The 17934-nt window shown below is 50.9% G+C and overlaps 2 long non-coding RNA genes across 2 annotated transcripts in view; one reads left to right on the top strand and one right to left on the bottom strand.

Annotated features, from left to right (window-relative positions):
* LOC123849247 (uncharacterized) overlaps positions 1–449 on the bottom strand; it is a 73578-nt gene extending 73129 nt beyond the window's left edge. Inside the window, exon 1 of the long non-coding RNA XR_010406241.1 lies at positions 234–449. This is a non-coding gene — a long non-coding RNA (uncharacterized LOC123849247). The remainder of the gene's footprint in view (positions 1–233) is intronic.
* Positions 250–17889, top strand: LOC135361962 (uncharacterized). The gene is made up of 3 exons (XR_010406242.1): positions 250–380; positions 12585–12740; positions 17422–17889. It is a non-coding gene; the product is annotated as an uncharacterized LOC135361962 (long non-coding RNA).
* The last annotated feature ends 45 nt before the right edge of the window (positions 17890–17934 follow it).

Below are 17934 nucleotides of genomic sequence, written 5' to 3'. Positions count from 1 at the left end.
GCCCCTCTCTCTCCCCGAGTCCCAGTGGACAAAAACCCACGTCCTTTCTCGGCCGCCGACTTGGAACGACTGCACGCAAGGACCGCGGGCCACCGGCACGGTGTCGCCGAAAGGTGCCGGGCAGCTGGGAGCCGGCGACCGAGCGATGCTGGGCCCTCGGCCTCTGGGGCGCGGGGGAAAGGGAGGACCGAGAGCCCAGCGCCGGCCTTGAAGGGGGTCCCGTCTCGTGGCACCTTGGCGGACGCAGGACGCAGGGCGCAGGACCCTCCGGCCGGAATGCCGTCGCCGCGTCTCCTCCGCCCAAAGGGCCGGCACCGGACGCAGCTTGCGGAGCACCAGCAGCTAGCTGCACGCCCGGCTGCCGCTTCTCCGGGAGCCCCGTGAGTAGCCCCTTAGAAGTGTCCCCTCCAGAAGGGTCCCGGGTGGGCCTCAGCTCCTCCCCGCGGCTGCGGCTCAGCCCCGCCTGCAAGCACACCGTTCTCTCCCTGGAGGCTGACGCCACCCGGTCTTGCACGGCGGCGCGGTCCCGCTGGGGCACGGGGTGGGGGCGGGGGGGAGTGCGGGGGAAGATGGGGTGCTGCAGGGCACGGTGGGCCTTTGGAAGCCGGCCGTGGGCGCTTGGGGAACTTCGGAGAGGGCCGTGGCCTCCTGATGGTGGCTCAGGGGCGCGGCTGCATGAAAGCGGCAGGCCTCCTTGCCTTTCTGGAGGAACGGCGCCGTCCATCACTTGCACCGACCCCGTACCACGCGCAAAACAAATACGCCGAGCGTGAATTGCTTAACTTTATTGAAAAGACAGCAGGTGCCCCCAAATAAGGGTCCGTGAATTTGCACTTCTCTTGCATACATTGAGTGAACTGCTCTTGGCGGCGAGCTACACAGAATGGGGCTGGGCTCAAAAGCACCGTGGGAACAAACCGTCACGGAGGCCATTCCGTGGGAAAAGGGCTTAGAAGAAAAACACGGACGGTAGGAACCTGGGCGGGACCACAGCAGGGCAGCCGCAGGGAGGGAGGGGTGGAGGAACCCAGGGCACAGGAGGCAAGAAGACAACAGGAAAGAGCGGCATGGGAGGCTGAGGCGGTCCCACCGGCCGCGGCTCGGGGACCACGCGTAGGCAATTCGGCTCCGGAATGAAGAAGGCATGGCAGGGTCCACCCACGTTGATGATGACGGGGGGGACCATGGCCACGGGGGGGACCATGGCCACGGGGGGGACCATGGCCCTGGGGGGGACCATGGCCCTGGGGGGCATGTTTCTGAACCTCAGTGCCCTCTGATGTCTCCTCCACGTGGCCCTCCTATTCTTAAACCAAACCTTCAATCAGAGAGAAAAAGGGATCGTTTTAGTACGTTGAGCACTGGATGTCGTACATGAAAAAACAAGCAGGCTACTTACTCTCTATGCCCTTAAGCTTTGAAACTGCATCAGGGGAGCTATTTCCTTCTTGCTAAAATCGCTTAGGGAAGCCAGGGCCACGGGCCCCCCTGCAGCTCACCCCGAGAGGGCACCCACGCTGTGCCACGCTGTGCCAGGCTCTGGCTCGGCTCTCTGCTTTGACTCTGTCCTCCCACCTTGCCTATTACTTTTCCCCGTTCTCAGCAGCAGGTGTAGCTGAGGAACGGCGCTCTGTCCCCGCCGTGGCTGTTACACCTGGGATGTCTGTGTCCTCACAGCTGACCAGCAGCTGTCCAGCTGCCCCTGGCCCCTAGTCACTAGGCAGGGGTCACCCTGCTTATGGGGGAAGCTCAGCATCGTCCAAGAGTCCTGCTGAGGGGAACAAAGCCCGTTTTGAAAAGCCCATCCTGAACCAAGAGTAATCACGTCATCCACAGGAACGTGCCGGATCTTTCAACAACAGCAGCATTCCTTTCAGGATGACTGAAGGGTCGCTCATCTTCTGAAACCGCTTCAGAGTGAAAAAGATGCTGTTGTGAGCGAGGCTGGGGCATGGAGGGTCCGGGAGCCTGTGGCTGGTCCTGCTGGGACAGGAGGAAGCTGAAGCGCTGGACACTACCTGAGTATTACAGACGTTGGGGACAAGGCATGTTTACACGAACTAGGACCAGATTTACTAAGTTCGTAAAATCCTTGTCCAGCCAACAGATCGGGAGCAAAGAGGCTCACCGCCGTCACCGTGGTGGTGGATTCTGCAGCCTCCAGCCCGCACCACCCTCCAGGCTTTCCTGGGCTCAGCCCCCGGGCAGCTCCCTCCGCTCTGGCTACGGTTCCAGCACCCTGGACAGGACCCCTGCTGCCCAGCGCGGCAGGGCCCCCGAGGCCCCTCTACTCAACCAGGAGAGCCCCATCCCATCCCTTATCCTCTTTTCTGTTGTTCACTGAGCGACAGTTGACATACAATACTGTATTCGCCTCAGGTGTACAACATAGTGATTCGACGCTTCTCTGCAAAATGCTCGCCACGGTTAAGTGTAGTCACCATACAAAACGATTACAATATTATTGACTATATTCCTTACGCTGTCCTTTTCATCCCCGCACCGGATTTATTTTTCAACTGAAGTTGGTACCTCCTAATCCCCTTCACTTATTTTTCCCATGCCCCCACCCCCTCCCCTCTGGCAACCTCCATTTTGTCCTCTGTAAATGAGTCTGTATTGGCTCTGTTTGTTCATTAGTTTGTTTTTAAGAGTCCACATATATGGGACGCCTGGGTGGCTCAGATGGTTAAGCATCTGCCTTCAGCTCAGGTCATGATCCCAGGGTCCTGGGATCGAGCCCCGCATCGGGCTCTGTGCTCAGCAGGGAGCCTGCTTCTCCCTCTGCCTGCCTGTCTACCTACTTGTGATCTCTCTCTCTCTCTCTCTCTCTGTCAAATAAATAAATAAAATCTTAAAAAAAAAAGAGAGTCCACATATAAGTGCAACCATACAGTATTCTTAAGGCAAGAGGGTGAAACTGACATGGCAGGAAGACAGTCAACCACCATGTGGGTGAGGAGTCACAAAATGGCTCCTCCCTAGTATCTGCCAACTATGAACCCTACAGATAAAACCTGTGCTCTGGGCTCCACTGTCCTCTCCGCATCCTAGGTAGTGGAATTTCTTTGTATTTAATATCTGTAGACATTCCCGGTTTGCAAATGTCACTTGACACAAAGGGGGCCTCTACTCTCTCTGTTGCCTCATTTCCCCTCTGCCATCCTAGTATTTGGTCTTTCTGCTGCATGAATATGCCGTCTAAAAACACCAGTGCCGTGGACCTCATTTTGGGGGGATCCAAGTTTACCGGAGGCCAAATCTACATAAATGCCAGGTAGCCTAGCTGAGGTATACTCTGATAGTCCTTCCGTATTTCTAATACCGGATTCATGAAACAGCTCTTACTGCACTTGGGGGCACATCCATTAAGCTCTTCTTCACACAAACACGTTATGATCTCAGTTATGTGGGGAATCTGAAAAAACCCAACCAACTCATGGAAAAAGAGACCAGACTTGTGACCACTTTTAGAGGGGTTGGCTGGAGGAACTGCCTGAAGGTGGTCAAAAGGTAAAAACTTCCAGTTTTAAGATAAGTAAGTACCAGGACTCTAATGTAGCCTAAGGACTATACTTAACACCACCTTATGGTATCTATGCCAGTTAAGAGATTCAATTTTAAGACTTCTAATCACAAAGAACAAACTGCTTATTTTTCTTTTTGTCTTTTTCCTTTCTTCTCTGTCTCTCTAGGACATGATGGATGGTAACTAAACTTACTGTGGTAAACATTTCACAATAGATGGAAGTCAGATCATTATGCTGTACACCTTAAATTGATCCAGGACTCTATGTAACTTATGTCTTAATAAAACTGGGAAAAACTTCTTTGAAAATTGAAAGCGCTGGGGCGCCTGGGTGGCTCAGTGGCTTAAGCGTCTGCCTTCAGCTCAGGTCATGATCCCAGGGTCCTGGGATCGAGCCCCGCATCGGGCTTCCCGCTCAGCGGGAGGCCTGCTTCTCCCTCTCCCTCTGCCTACTGCTCTCCCTGCTTCTGCTCGCTCTCGCTCTCTCTCAAATAAATAAATAAAGTCTTAAAAAAAAGAAAAGAAAATTCAAAGTGCTGTAGAGTTTGGAAACAAATGAGACCGTGATGTGTTTTTCCTCGTTCGTGTCTTGCGGCTCCTTTTCCCTTCAGAGCCCGACTGAGAGGGCACAATGCAAGCCCGAGGAGGGGAACATCAACTCCCCCAAACTTAAGGGTATCTGTTCCTCTGAGCTTGCCTGGCCTGCTCCACAAAGCAGAGAGGCCTGGGCCTCCCAGGTCTGGGCACCCCTGGCTGCGAGCCCAGCCCCTGGTCTCGGGGGCCTGCTTTGTAGGCTGCCTCTCTGGCCTCCCCACCTCTCTTCTGCTGCCCCCTTTCTTTCACAAATTACCCTCTGTGCATGCAGCGAAGCTAATAAACCCACCCTGAGTTTTCCTTTTCTCTCTTTCCCTCTTATTTCTCTTCTCCCCCCGCCACCCCCCCACCCCCGCCGCCAAATTATCCTTTCATTCCACTTAGGCTGTCTGTGGTCTCAATCACCCCTTGAGCCATTGACCCACCAATTAGCCATCACTGACTGGGCCAATGAAAAAGTCTTTCCTTGGACGCCTGGGTGGCTCAGATGGTTAAGCGCCTGCCTTCGGCTCGGGTCATGATCCCAGGGTCCTGGGATCGAGTCCCACATCGGGCTCCCTGCTCAGCGGGGAGCCTGCTTCTCCCTCTCCCTCTCTCTCTCTCTCTGTCTCTTATGAATAAATAAATAAAATCCTTAAAAAAAAAAAAAAAGAAAAAGTCTTTCCAATCAGGACACGTCAGAATCCAGCCTGAACTAAGAGCCAGTGCCCACTAGTGACAAATTCCACACAATCTCTTCATAAAAGGACCACAAGAGGAAGATCAAAGTCTCAGGTGTCAGACATTCCTCACAGGAATATTCACCAATGCGTTTGGTTGGTTCAGAGCTTGGAATGTGAGTCATATCCCCAAGGCATCTTTCTGGCCTTAGGCTTCCACCTGTGTGGATCGGCCTCCACCTTTGTTAGCTTGGTGGAACCTTGTTTGAAATTGTTGTTTTCGTTTCTTTTCTCTTGTAGACAGATTTCAAAGGTGGTACCTCGCCCCCCCCACCCCATCTCCACCGTAATGCACAGTCTACTGTTTAACAAGGTTTTCAGGCTGACTATCAAGGCGTTCCAGAAAATGAAGATGTAGGCCTGCCACTCTCCACACCTGTTTACCAAATACTTAAAAGCAACAGCTCTAAAAGTAAATTAATGAAATTTAAAATCTTTTAAATAAAATAAAATATTTTTTGAAATTAAAAAGTAAAATTGCCTTCGTCTGAATCCTAGAGCAAGAAATCATATATATTAGGGCGCCTAGAGTGGCTCAGTTGGTTAAGCGTCTGCCTTGACTCCGGTCAAGATCCTAGAGTCCCAGGATCCAGCCCCATGTCAGGCTCCCTGCTCAGTGGGGAGTCTGCTTCTCCCTCTGCCGCTCCCCGATTGTTTGCTCTCTCTCACGCTCACTCTCTCTCTCAAATATATAAAATCTTAAAAAAAGAAAGAAATCATGTACATTAAAAAAAAAAAAACCACAACCCAACAAGAGGCCTAGGCACTTGCACTAAAAGCAGTAAGAGTAAAAATAAACTTTTGAACTTTTAAAATAAATTAAAAGTAATTTTATAATGACAAAGTAAAATTGTTTTCGTCTGAATCCTAGAGTGAAAAAAAATCATATGTTAAGAGGAAATACCAAGAGCAGGAGGCCCAGGCTGTTGTACTTGAAGCTCTACCCTCCCTGTAAGTCTCAGCTTCACTGGACAGAAGGTAGTTGCTTATCTGCTGTGTCATGTGTGTGAAATCTTCCCTCAAGCCTATGCCAAAATATTTGTAAATTCACTCCTTAGGCAAAGAGCTTATGCTCGTCTTCAGTAAATCAGTGTAATTCAACTCCTTGGCGAGTTGAACGATTTGAACGGTTTCCACTTCAGACTCCATCCAGATGTGACCCGACAGTGAAGTGTTGCCTGTATGATAACCCTTTAGGAGTTGAGCTGTCTGTTGAGTATGTGTGCTTGTGGGTATTCATTTCTTTATGTTTATATAAAATATTTATGTTTCTGTATATATTGTTATAAGGTGGGTTATATATAAATATATCGTCTATCATATATACTTGTGTATATACAAGTCACATGAGTGATTATACATGAATACATAGGAATTACATAATTATACCCTTATAGTATAATAATTAAATAATGCATGATGATTCGATCGTAGAGAAACATTACTACTATATACGGATATTGCTATATCACTAGATTAACGTGCTACTAAATAATTAATATCAATTAAGAATAAATAAATATTAATCCATAACTGATACAGCAAAGAACAATCTATTGGCTATAGTATATGGTAATTATATATTACATAGGACTATATTAATAACATCGTAGATAATAACTGATTAATTATATGGGCATCATAGAAATGTATTTTATATTAGCAATAACAATTACGTCACATCGATATATATGGTATTTATCTGTTCTAGAATATACTTAAAAAAGAATATACTTTTGATATACTGCATAGTTATTGCATATACATTTAACATATCAACTATATATTCTGTATTAGATGAATATATAAGCATATATTCTATGAATTAAATGTATTTTATATATTATATAATTTATATTCATATTTACTACATTCCATGTACTTCTATATCCCATATTGATATTATATAGTACACATATATGTTAGTATATATTACATATAAAAATAGTACGTATACTATATATGTGATCCATAATTATGATGTTATATGTACATACACGTATCTGTTAGCATATAGGTATATATCACATATAAAAGTAAGACGTATACTATATATGTGATCTATCGTTATGGTTCTATTTCTATTTATGCTCTATTTAAAAATCTATATAAATATGTGTATTCTATGTCTAATTCAGTGACATCTAAAAGTATATATATAGGTACACTTTATACAGACACGTATGGATATTTTATAGAAGGGATACTATACGATACTAATTTTTTCATTCCTTTAGGAAATCATGTTCCCTCTGGAAATGGGCAATTTCCCAAACCTGGGCTTTATTTATCCTATCCCATTGTCCCCCCACCATGACCCAAAAGTTCAACACTTATTTCCCAAAGCTAGCAAAGGCCACAAAAACCCAGGACGGTGAGGTCTAGGACAAAGGTGTCCAAGTCCTGAAGCCGGTTTTAGACCGGCTCCCAGCCAAATGGTTTTTTTCAGGTTTACTGACCTGCACTCTGGCTTCAGGCACACCCATGAATCTTGCAAGCTCCTGGCTGAGGGGAGAAAAATCAATATTTGGAGTTGGGGGTGAATTAAAATAGAGGATTTTTCCGTCCTCTTTTTAACACTTTTTTCAGGGAGATGTCAGTGGCATTTTAGGAACCAATCTCTACACTTAGGAAAAGTCACACCCTTTCAGGATTTACAGTGAGATGCAGTGGACCAAGAACTGAAGGAAAGCCAAGTCTCTGGGGTAAAGGAGGCACAGTGTCCGAGAACACACGACATTCTAACCCAGTTTCTTTTAGTGTTACCAGCTTCAAAATGAAGAAATATCTCTGAGGATCTATCTCTGCCGACTTTCGATCATTGCTCTTAATCCATTTTATGGATTAAATTAGAGCCCTCCAATAAGGTGCTGTCCATCCATCTCTCTCCCTCTCTCTGACTCTCCCCCATCTCTCTCTCTCTCTCAGTGATGACCAAGTTAGAGTACATTCCCATAGGTGCTAAGGGATGGCACAAACTGCTGTTCATTCTTTGGTTGTGCTTATTTTAAAGTTTTGGTAGCACTGACTTCCTCCTCCCCTACCCCCGCCCACAGCCGCAGACGCCTCGCCGCCCCCAACACTGTCCTGTACCATCTAGCTTGAGCTTTCCTTCTGCAGGGCAGCTTTCCCTCAAGCAAGATTTAATTGTACTTTGTTTTCAGATTTTATTTTTAACTAATCTCTACAACCGGCGTGGGGCTCGAACTTAAGACCCCCAAATCAAGAGTCACAGGCTCTAACGACTGAGTCAGCCAGGCGCCCCTTTTCTTTTCTTCTTCTTTTTCTTAACTTTTAGTTTTTTCAAGACCTCTAGCAAAATCGAAGGGAATGCAGAATATTCACTAATCCAGATAGTTTTCAAGTGCAGTACTTAAAAATGTAAAAATGGGTGCAGGGGCCCCACGGTGGTGTAGAGATTACTGAAAATGAATCATTTTAAAAAACTGAGTGCAGAAATAATTCCCGACGAGCAGACTTACCACGATTTTAAACAAAGGTAGGATCCTAAGCCGCCTGCTCCGCGTCTCAGACTTGTCGCCCTCGTCCCCGCCCACCCTGCTGCCAGTAGGACTTTTTTCTGTGAAGGGCGGCGGGCACTTTCCCGGCTCGCCGCCATCAAACCCGCCCGAGCGAGCGTCCGCCTTCGCCGCCCCACCCGCAGAGCGAGCGCTCAGCTCCCGCCGAAGCGCCAGTGCTCGGCGGGCCCGGCAGCCTCGAGGCCGCGGGGTGTTCGGTCAGCCGCGAGGACAGAGACGCTGCGAACCCGCCCAGCCCGCCGCCCGCGAAGGCGGGAGCCCGCGCCCAGCGCCGCAGCCCGTCCAGCCCGCGCAGCCGGCCTCCCGCGAAGCCGGCAGCCCGCGCCCAGCGCCGCAGCCCGTCCAGCCCGCGCAGCCGGCCTCCCGCGAAGCCGGCAGCCCGCGCCCAGCGCCGCAGCCCGTCCAGCCCGCGCAGCCGGCCTCCCGCGAAGCCGGCAGCCCGCGCCCAGCGCCGCAGCCCGTCCAGCCCGCGCAGCCGGCCTCCCGCGAAGCCGGCAGCCCGCGCCCAGCGCCGCAGCCCGTCCAGCCCGCGCAGCCGGCCTCCCGCGAAGCCGGCAGCCCGCGCCCAGCGCCGCAGCCCGCTTACCGTATGAACACGTTGGGATACTGGTTGCGCTGGAACAAGCCCTCCAGCTCGCGCAGCTGCAGCCGGCTGAACATGAAGCGCCGGGCCTGGGGCGGCGGCCCCTCCTGCTGAGGCTGGCCCTGCGGCCCCTGCGGCCCCTGCGGCCCCGGCTGCCCTGGCCCAGGCGGCGGAAATTCTGCGGCGCCGTGGCCGTCCGCCTCCTCGCCGACGCCATCGCCGTCGCCGACGCCATCGCCGTCGCCGACGCCATCACCGTCGCCGACGGCTTCGCCGTCCGCTTCCTCCTCGACTTCAGCGGCGGCAGGGTCCTGCTCGGGTGCGACCTCGGCCCCCGCCTCCGCCGCCGCTCCGTCTCCGGTGTCTCCCGTGTCCGCGGTAAGCGACATCGCCGCAGGCTGGGTTTCTGCAAAGGAGGAGATCCAGACAGAAAGATCAGGGCGTCAGAGCCCAGGCTGTGGGAAGGAGGGCGCGAGGGGCAGCCTCTGCGGGGTGTCGGGACCGCCCCCCTCGCCCAGGGAACGTTGGTTTCTGGGGCTTGCTGCTGGCGCCTGTCCCAACGGTCACCGACCCTGCGGCTCTTCCCGGTCCTCGTCGACTTCCAGGCTGAGGAAGCCGGTGTCATCGTCCTGGCCTGGGCCGGGAGGCTCCATATCCCTGGTGCTGTCTTCTGCACGTGCCCCGTCGGATCCTTCTGGATCCATGGGTGACGCCGCAGAGAGCGGTGGCCTGCCGACGGGCTCCCGCAAAGCGGTCCTGGCGTTGTCACGTTCCCGAGTGTCTGGGTAGACGCCCCCTTTATATATACCACCCGCTGCGGGGGGGGGGGGTGGGCTCGCGGGGGGTTGGGCGCATGCGGCCTGGGCTTGGCCACCCACCAGGCGGGTGCACTTGCAAGGGGAGCTCAGGTAGGGCGCACTTGCCCGAAGGCGTCGGAGCCGGCAATGCCTAGCTAGAGAGGCTGAGTCTTCAAGTCGGAGCTGGGCTCGCACGCCCCGACCTGGTGGCCTGTCTCCCCCACAGGAAGGCGCTGTGCTGTATGGCGCAAGCCCGTGTGGGTAGGGTAAGACACAGACGTCCCCCTAGCTCTGGAGACCCTGCCCAAGTGTTGGGAGAGTGTCTCTTGGGCCAGCCCTGCGAATCCAGCCGCCGCGGCTAGGCAGGGAATAGTAATGCAAGGAAAGTGATGGACCCCGAGGTGGCCGTCTGAGGTTTTTCCGGGAGGCGGCTCACGTCAGAGCCCGCCAGACCCCCAGACCCCCAGACCCCTGGGTCCCCGGGAACAGGAGCTTGGGCTGGGGTCTTCTGAGCGCGCCTGTTGCTCAGATGCACTCTGCAAATAAAACCACGCTTGCCCCTTGAGAGTGTCCTGTGCCTCCGGGATTTTATGGATTTTTTTTTTAAGATTTTCTTTCTTTCTTTAATTGACAGACACAGAGAGAGAGAGAGAGAGACAGGAGAGAGGGAACACACAAGTGGGAGAGGGAGAAGCAGGCTTCCCGCTGAGCGGAGAGCCGGATGCGGGCTCGATCCCAGGACCCTGGGATCATGACCTGAGCTGAAGGCAGTCGCTTAACCGACTGAGCCACCCAGGCGCCCCCTGTGCCTCCGGGATTTTAGTAATGAAGACACATCTCAGTACAGGGCTGCGAACCTGCGCGGGGCTTAGAGCGTTCCAGGTCGGCTTCAACTGGACAGAGCTCCTGCTCGCTTGGGTTTTTTTCCGTTTTTCTTTTTCAAAGTTGTGTTCCTCTCATTGCAACCATGGATCTTGAAACACCTTTGGGCACAGCGTCTATGCCTCTGCCTCGAGATTCTCTATACAAGCATGCATGTCCCTTAGGGTGGGACCCTTTGGATCTGGGTCATCACCCACTTTCCTGCCGCTCTTTCTCCACCCCCCCCACCTCCTCCCCTCGGCTTTCCTAGAAATGGCTTTCTGAGCCCTTGCTGAGGAATAAATAAATTTCATTTCTTTGTTGTTTTCTTTTTCGTTTCCTTTCTTATTCTTGTTTCTTGCAGCGGGGGATACATTCTTATTGGTTGGAGAGCTGAGTTTAAGCAGGTGTTTGGTTTCTCCAGGTGAGTTCGATAAAGGGACAAGGGCCAAGAGATTTGGGGTATAGCAAGGAATCGATGATAAAGAGTGGCTATATGGTTTGTCCCAATTCAATAAATGTAAGGTGTTGTGCCTTCTTTTGTCTGTAAATTTTACATCCAAAGAAGAAAACCCTAAGCAAATACTGAACTCAACCTGATGGTATGCATGCTTCTTTCTTGTCCAATAAAAGAGAGCGGGCCGGATTGAGGGCTCTGCGGATTTCCCTTCCAGAACTGTTTTATAGATGCTCCGGCACTTGTTAATATCCTAAGTATTGAAAATAGCTTCTAAGAACGGGTCCTGTGCAGGACAGTGTACCTGACTTAGCCCATGTTTACCGTGCTCAGCCGCCCCGTTTGAAATCCGGAGCTACAGCATTTCTGCGGGCTCCTAAATGCAGCATGGGTCCTAGGCAGCTCACCGACTGCGCCTGACGGAGGGAGGTGGCCCGGCCTCGTGCTCGCAGAGGACGGGTAAGACACTGAGAAAGGTCTGTGGACCGATTCGTTTTCACGGAGCTGGTAAGGGGTGACAGCGGGACTACCTCCTCCTGACTTGAGCCAGATGTTTCCTCCTCCGGCTGGCCCTTGGTGAGTGCGGCCGGCCCGCCCCAGCCCCTTGGCCAGATACCCCAGGCACAGTTTTGACTTGAGGTTAATTATTGCGTGAGAGCCCTACAAGGGTTGTCGTCATGTGCGTGTTAGAGCACCTCCAGTATCTGCGTGTTCTTTCCTGTGTCCGATCTCCGCGGGGCAGTCCAGCTTGCTCTACCTCAGCCACTCACGTGACCCTTGACAGATCTCGCCCTACCTGGGCCCCAGTCGTGCTAGCATTCACTGAGCATGTTTCCTTCCCTACCTTCACACTTTGCACACCTTAGCAACCGAACGGAGCCTCGTCCTCGGCAAAAGTAGCCCCGAATCATGGTTCCACGTGCCACATCCACGGGAGGGGGCTCTGGAGCCAGAGGGCTGCCACCTGCATCCGGCTTGCTCACCCCTTGCGAGCTGGCTGGCCTGCTGAGTTGCTTATTCTCACTTTAGCCCGGTCTCCTCATCTGCAAGAGGAGGCTAGCAGTAGCCACTACCTACCGGGGTGCTGCCGGAGTAACTGAGATGAGGAAAATACACTGCTACCGAGGGCCCTACCGTGCGGCCTCACGTCTCCGATTTCAGTCCGTTTTGTGTTTCTTTATTCACAGGGGCCCATGAGGGAAGAGAGGCGAGGGTTATTCACTCACAGCTGGCCTGGGGACAGAAAGTTGTCTTGGGACTCTAAGGTCTCTAGCCCTACCTGTCCTTTGGGTCCTTTTCTCCCTCTTTTTTGGTTTTTTGTTTTCTTGTTTGTTTGTTTGTTTGTTTTAAGTAAACTCTAGACCCCGTGTGGGGCTGGGACCGCTGACTCCAAGATCGAGAGTCACACGCTCCACCATCTGAGCCAGCCAGGCTCCCCCCTGCATGCCTCTTTGTGCCTACACAGACTTCGGTCAGTAAAGCTTTGTCGGCTGCTGTGTTTACAGGGCCCTCTGCCAGGCAGTGCGGGGCAGGTCTCTGGTCCAGACTCAGCCATCCTCGTGCCCTGGTTCTCCCGGTCTGGGGAGACAGATCAGCCCACGTGAGAGAAAGAAGCTGGAAATGATGGAGTCCCAGCACCACTCAGTGGCTCTGTGGCCCAGGTAAATCAGCTGATCTCTGTGCCTCCCAGGCCAGCTCTGCAGAGTGGGGATCGTGATGCTCCCTGCTCTCCCGAGCTGTGACTTTTACTCGAAGTGATGCAAGTAAGGCCCGGGGGGGGGGGCGGGGGCGCTCAGACAAGTGGAGCCGATGCTGGAGTTAAGGGGTCAGGACTGAGTGGGGTCAGGCTGGACATGGGCCCTCACTGTGATCGAAGGTGCGGACAGGGTGCCTCGCCCCTGCTCCTAAGCAGATGGGAGAGCCTGTGGGGTGAAGGGAGCTCTGCTTGCTCGGGCTGGTGCCCTCCCGGGAGTGCTCGCCGTGCACCAGGGCCTGGCTCATCCACCTTTCCGCTGTCCCTTGTGCGTGACAGGGCGCTGTGGCGCCCCCCCCCCCCACCCAGGGCGGTGGAGGCATCACTGTTTTGTTTTGTTTTGTTTTTAAGATTTTATTTATTTATTTGAGAGAGAGAATGAGAGAGAGAGAGAGCACATGAGAGGGGGAGGGTCAGAGGGAGAAGCAGACTCCCTGCTGAGCAGAGAGCCTGATGCGGGACTTGATCCTGGGACTCCAGGATCGTGACCTGAGCCGAAGGCAGTCGCTTAACCAACTGAGCCACCCAGGCGCCCGGCATCACTGTTTTTTGCTTCTTCCTTAACCAAGGCCGTGGAGGCTTGGAGAGGTTCGGTGACTTTGACCAGGTGACACAGCTTGCTGGGGGCGGGGGGGTGGGGGCGGCAGGATCCAAAGCTCCGAAGAGACTGTTCCTAGCAGCCCCTGGTCGAAGGCGATTTGGCTTCTGGGGAGTTGTGGGCTTTCCCTTCCTCCTCAGAGGGAGTCAGAGGTGGGTGCAGGCTAAGCAGGCTGTGCGTGGAACTTCAGGTAAAGGGGTAGTGTGAGCAACCCCGGGAGGGAGGGAAGTCTAAGGCTTGTCTCAGGGAACCCAGACACAGCCAGGGGGCTCTGGAGTGTGAGCTGGAGAGGAAGCTAGAGAGGAGTCTGCAGAGAACTCTGTATTGAGGGGCCAACAAAGTTTAAATGTTAGGTGGGGGCTGAGTTCAAGGAAGGCGTTGGAATGTGTATGTTTGGGATGATGGAAACTGAAAGAGGTTTGGGCTTGGGGGGTGGCACCTTCATGAAAGCAGTGTTTTAGGATGAGTTTCTGGGGGGGAGTGTCAGCCGGCTCTCGGTTCCGTTCATTGCAGTTAGTGGGCGTGGGGAGCAAGGTCCAGAGCCTGAGTCCTCACTTGGAGGCCACGGCTGTCCACCGGGTATGTCGTGAGTCCCCTGGAATTGGAATGCAAAATTCCGTGTGTGGTGGCATTGCAGTAATGTGGGCGCCTTTCGTCAACTAGAAGGGGGGACAGTGCCCCTAACCACCCCCTCCCACCTTAAGAAATATCATAGAAAAGACCAGGGAATTGAGTAGAACGCGGGCTGTGGACCTGGCCACATGCATCTGGTTTCAGGGCACAGCCTGGTTCTTCTTCTTTCCTGCTTTCTGCTCATTGCATGACAGGGGCAAGCCTGACTGTCTCTACGCCTCCGTTTCCCCCACGGGAAATAGGGCAACGACCACTATTCCTACCACTGCTCACTCAAATAATGATAATCATCTCACAGAATTCTTATGAAGTCAGAATGAAGTATGGAAAGATGGTTTCCTTTTCTCTCTCCTTCCTTCTATCCTTCCCTCTCTCTTTTCTCCCTCTTTTCCTCCCTCTGCCCCCTCTCCTCTCTTTCCCTCCTTTCTTCCTTCTCTCCCTACCTCTCCTCTTTTCTCTTTCCTCCGTTTTCTTCTCCTCTCTTCTCCTTCCCTCCGCTCCTCCATTCTTTACTTTTATCCTCCTCTCCTCCATCCATTCTTCTCTTGTGGCTGTGATAATTTATTTTATTTTGTTAAGATTTTATTTATTTGACAGAGAGAGAGAGCACGCGCAGAGGAGCACAAGCAGGAGGAGCGGGGGTGGGAGAGGGAGAAGCAGGCTCCCTCCTCAGCAGAGAGCCTGATGAATATGACTGATGACTATGTGGGGCTGATCCCAGGACCCTGAGATCATGATCTGAGCCAAAGGCAGATGCTTAACCGACTGAGCCACCCAGGCACCCCATGGCTATGATAATTTAAAAGAAACCCAATGCCAGGGCACCTGGCTGGCTTAGTAGGCCGCGCATGTGACTCTTGATCTGGGGTTGTGTTTGAGCCCCCTGTTGGGTATAGAGGTTAGTTAAAAAAATAAAAAAAAGAACTTTTAGAAAAATGAAATAAACTCAAGACAATATGTCTTTTTATTTCTACATCTTTATGTGTATGGCATTTCCAAAAAACTTAGACATTTCACCTACATAACCACAGTACCATCCAAGCACCTAAATAGCAACAATAATCTGCTGGAATCATGGCCCAGTCACCTACGTTTAGACTTCCCTGATTGCCTCAAAAATAACTTTTTACAGTTGGTAATTTTAGAACTTAAGGGGCACCTGGGTGGCTCAGTCGGTTAAGCCTCTGCCTTCGGCTCAGGTCATGATCCCGGAGTCAGCAGGGAGTCTGCTTCTCCCTCTGCCCCTCACCCTGCTCCTGCTTTCTCTCTCTGACTCTCTCTGTCTCTCTCTTAAAAAAATAAATAAAATTATTTTTAGGGGCGCCTGGGTGGCTCAGTCGTTAATCATCTGCCTTCGGCTCAGGTCATGATCCCAGGATCCTGGGATCAAGCCCCGAATCCCGCTCCCTGCTCCGCGGGAAGCCTGCTTCTCCCTCTCCCACTCCCCTTGTGTTCCCTCTCTCGCTGTCTCTCTCTCTCTCTGTCAAATAAATAAGTAAAATGTTAAAAAAAATTATTTTAAAAAATAATAAATAAAGTGTGAGAGTTCTGTATTTCCATAATACTGTCTGCTTACCATTCATGTAGGGAAAGTGACATTGTGTTTTCTTTGAAAAATAACAGCTTAATCCACTTTTTTAAAAAACAACTTTTCCTTTTTTTCTTTTTTTTTTTAAAGATTTTATTTATTTATTTGACAGAGAGAGACAGCGGGAGAGGGAACACAAGCAGGGGGAGTAGGAGAGGGAGAAGCAGGCTTCCCCGCGGAGCAGGGAGCCCGATGTGGGGCTCGATCCCAGGGTCCTGGGATCACGACCTGAGCCGAAGGCAGACGCCCAACGACTGAGCCACCCAGACGCCCTTCCTTTTTTTCTGTATGCATCTTCTATATGTTGCCTTAAATCATAAAATAGAGAATAAATTGATGAATGAATGAATAACAAAAAAGGTGGTTAAAGCCCAGAAAAGAGAATGCTTTTAAGTGGTGCAGTTACAAGAAGAAATGAGAAATACCTGGTTTGTACCTAATGATTTAATCGGCTTGATTTTAATCCAGAAATAGTGCATTAAGTTATATTAATGTGACTCCTTCATTCAGCAGAATGTCCAAGGTATGGGGTTATTTTGGTTTATGAAATGCTATGGTGGGGACGCCTGGGTGGCTCAGATGGTTAAGCGTCTGCCTTCTGCTCAGGTCATGATCCCAGGGTCCTGGGATCGAGTCCTACGTAGGGCTTTCTGCTCAGTGGGGAGGCTGCCGCTCCCCCTGCTTGTGCTCTTTCTCTCTGACAAATAAATAAAATCTTTTATAAAAAATGTTATGATGAACTGAGAATGAACACACGACTTATGTTTATTTCTTTCCATCTTTTCTATTGAAGAGAAACATAGAAAACATGCACTAGTACATTTTTCACTCAAATTCAAAGAATTTATGGATGTGAATTGAATATTTAATTCACTGAATTTCATTACAGCCACTTGTCAGTTGTGTGATCTTGGGCATGGTATTTAACTTCTGTCTGTGCTAGTTTCCCCGTCTGCAGAAAAGGTTCAGGGTAATTGGTGCATGTTGCTTAGCTCGGTACTGCTTCACAGTAAGCCCTCAGAAAATTGTGGCTCTTATTACTGCCTATTCATGTTACATGTGAACCACCACCTAGCTGTGTTGGGGGAAACAAAAAACGTAGAAGACGCAATCTTGTGCAAAGGACCCTGAAATGCCAAAGGAGTATTAAGAGTTATTCAAAATATCATTTGTCGGGGTGCCTGGGTGGCTCAGTCGGTTAAGCTGAGCGACCAAGTCTTGGTTTCAGCTCAGGTGATGTTCTCAGGGTCTTGGGATCAAGCTCCACATCAGGCTCTGCACTCAGTGGGGAGTCTGCTTGGAATTCTCTCTCGCTCTCCCTCTGTCCCTCCCCCCCACTTGCCGGCTCTCTCTCTCTCTAAAGTAAATAAATAGGGGTGCCTGGGTGGCTCAGTCGTTAAGCGTCTGCCTTCAGCTCAGGTAATAATGCCGGGGTCCTGGGATCGAGCCCCGCATCGGGCTCCCTGCTCGTCGGGAGGCCTGATTCTCTCTCTCCCACTCCCCCTGCTTGTGTTCCTTCTCTCACTGTCTCTGTCAAATAAATAAATAAAATCTTAAAAAAATAATAAATAAATAAATCTTAATATATAAGTATATATATATAATTTGTCTATTGCCCAGGGGTTAAGGTCTTCTTCTGGTTCTCAGGGGAAGGAATGTGAGAAGGAGCAGGGTGAGGCTAATGGACCTCGATCTCTGACCTTGAATTTGGTTGCTACTCTTGGACAGCTACCTCATGACCATGAGCTCTCTTTCCTTATCTTTTCACAGCCCCATCTCAACCAGGATGGTGGCCAGCTTTCTTATTTCTTGCTTGGAATGAATGGACTGAACACTCTTTTCAGCTGAAGGTTACATGGAGTTTTGAAACTATACAGTGCTTTCATCAGTGGAACGTCAGGTTTGGCTGTGGAGACCCCTGAAGTCTAAGTCTATATGTTAAATAGCAGAAGAACCAATTTAGCACCTTGACATTTTTTTATTTTTTAATTATTTTAGAGAGAGTATGCGTGTGAACGAGCACTAGTTGGGGGAGGGGCAGATGGAGAGGGAGAAGCAGAGAATTTCAAGCAGACTCCACTGCCAAGTGCGGAGCTCAGTAGGGAGCCTGCTTCTCCTTCTCCCTCTGCAGCTCCCCCTGAGTGTGCTAGCTTGTGCTCTCTCTGTCACACAAATCTTTAAAAAAATCTTTAAAAAAGATTGTGTTCCCTCTCTCACTGTCTCTGTCAAATAAATAAATCTTTAAAAAAATGTTAGAACCTATGCTTTATTGTGTTTCTACGG

The sequence above is a fragment of the Mirounga angustirostris genome, unplaced genomic scaffold, assembly GCF_029215605.1.
Source record: "Mirounga angustirostris isolate CCGP_5_RB_7025 unplaced genomic scaffold, mMirAng1.0.hap1 SCAF_11, whole genome shotgun sequence".
NCBI lineage: Eukaryota > Metazoa > Chordata > Mammalia > Carnivora > Phocidae > Mirounga > Mirounga angustirostris.
The sequence above is the reverse complement of the archived record's forward strand: the minus strand, read 5'-3'. Positions and strand labels throughout refer to the sequence as shown.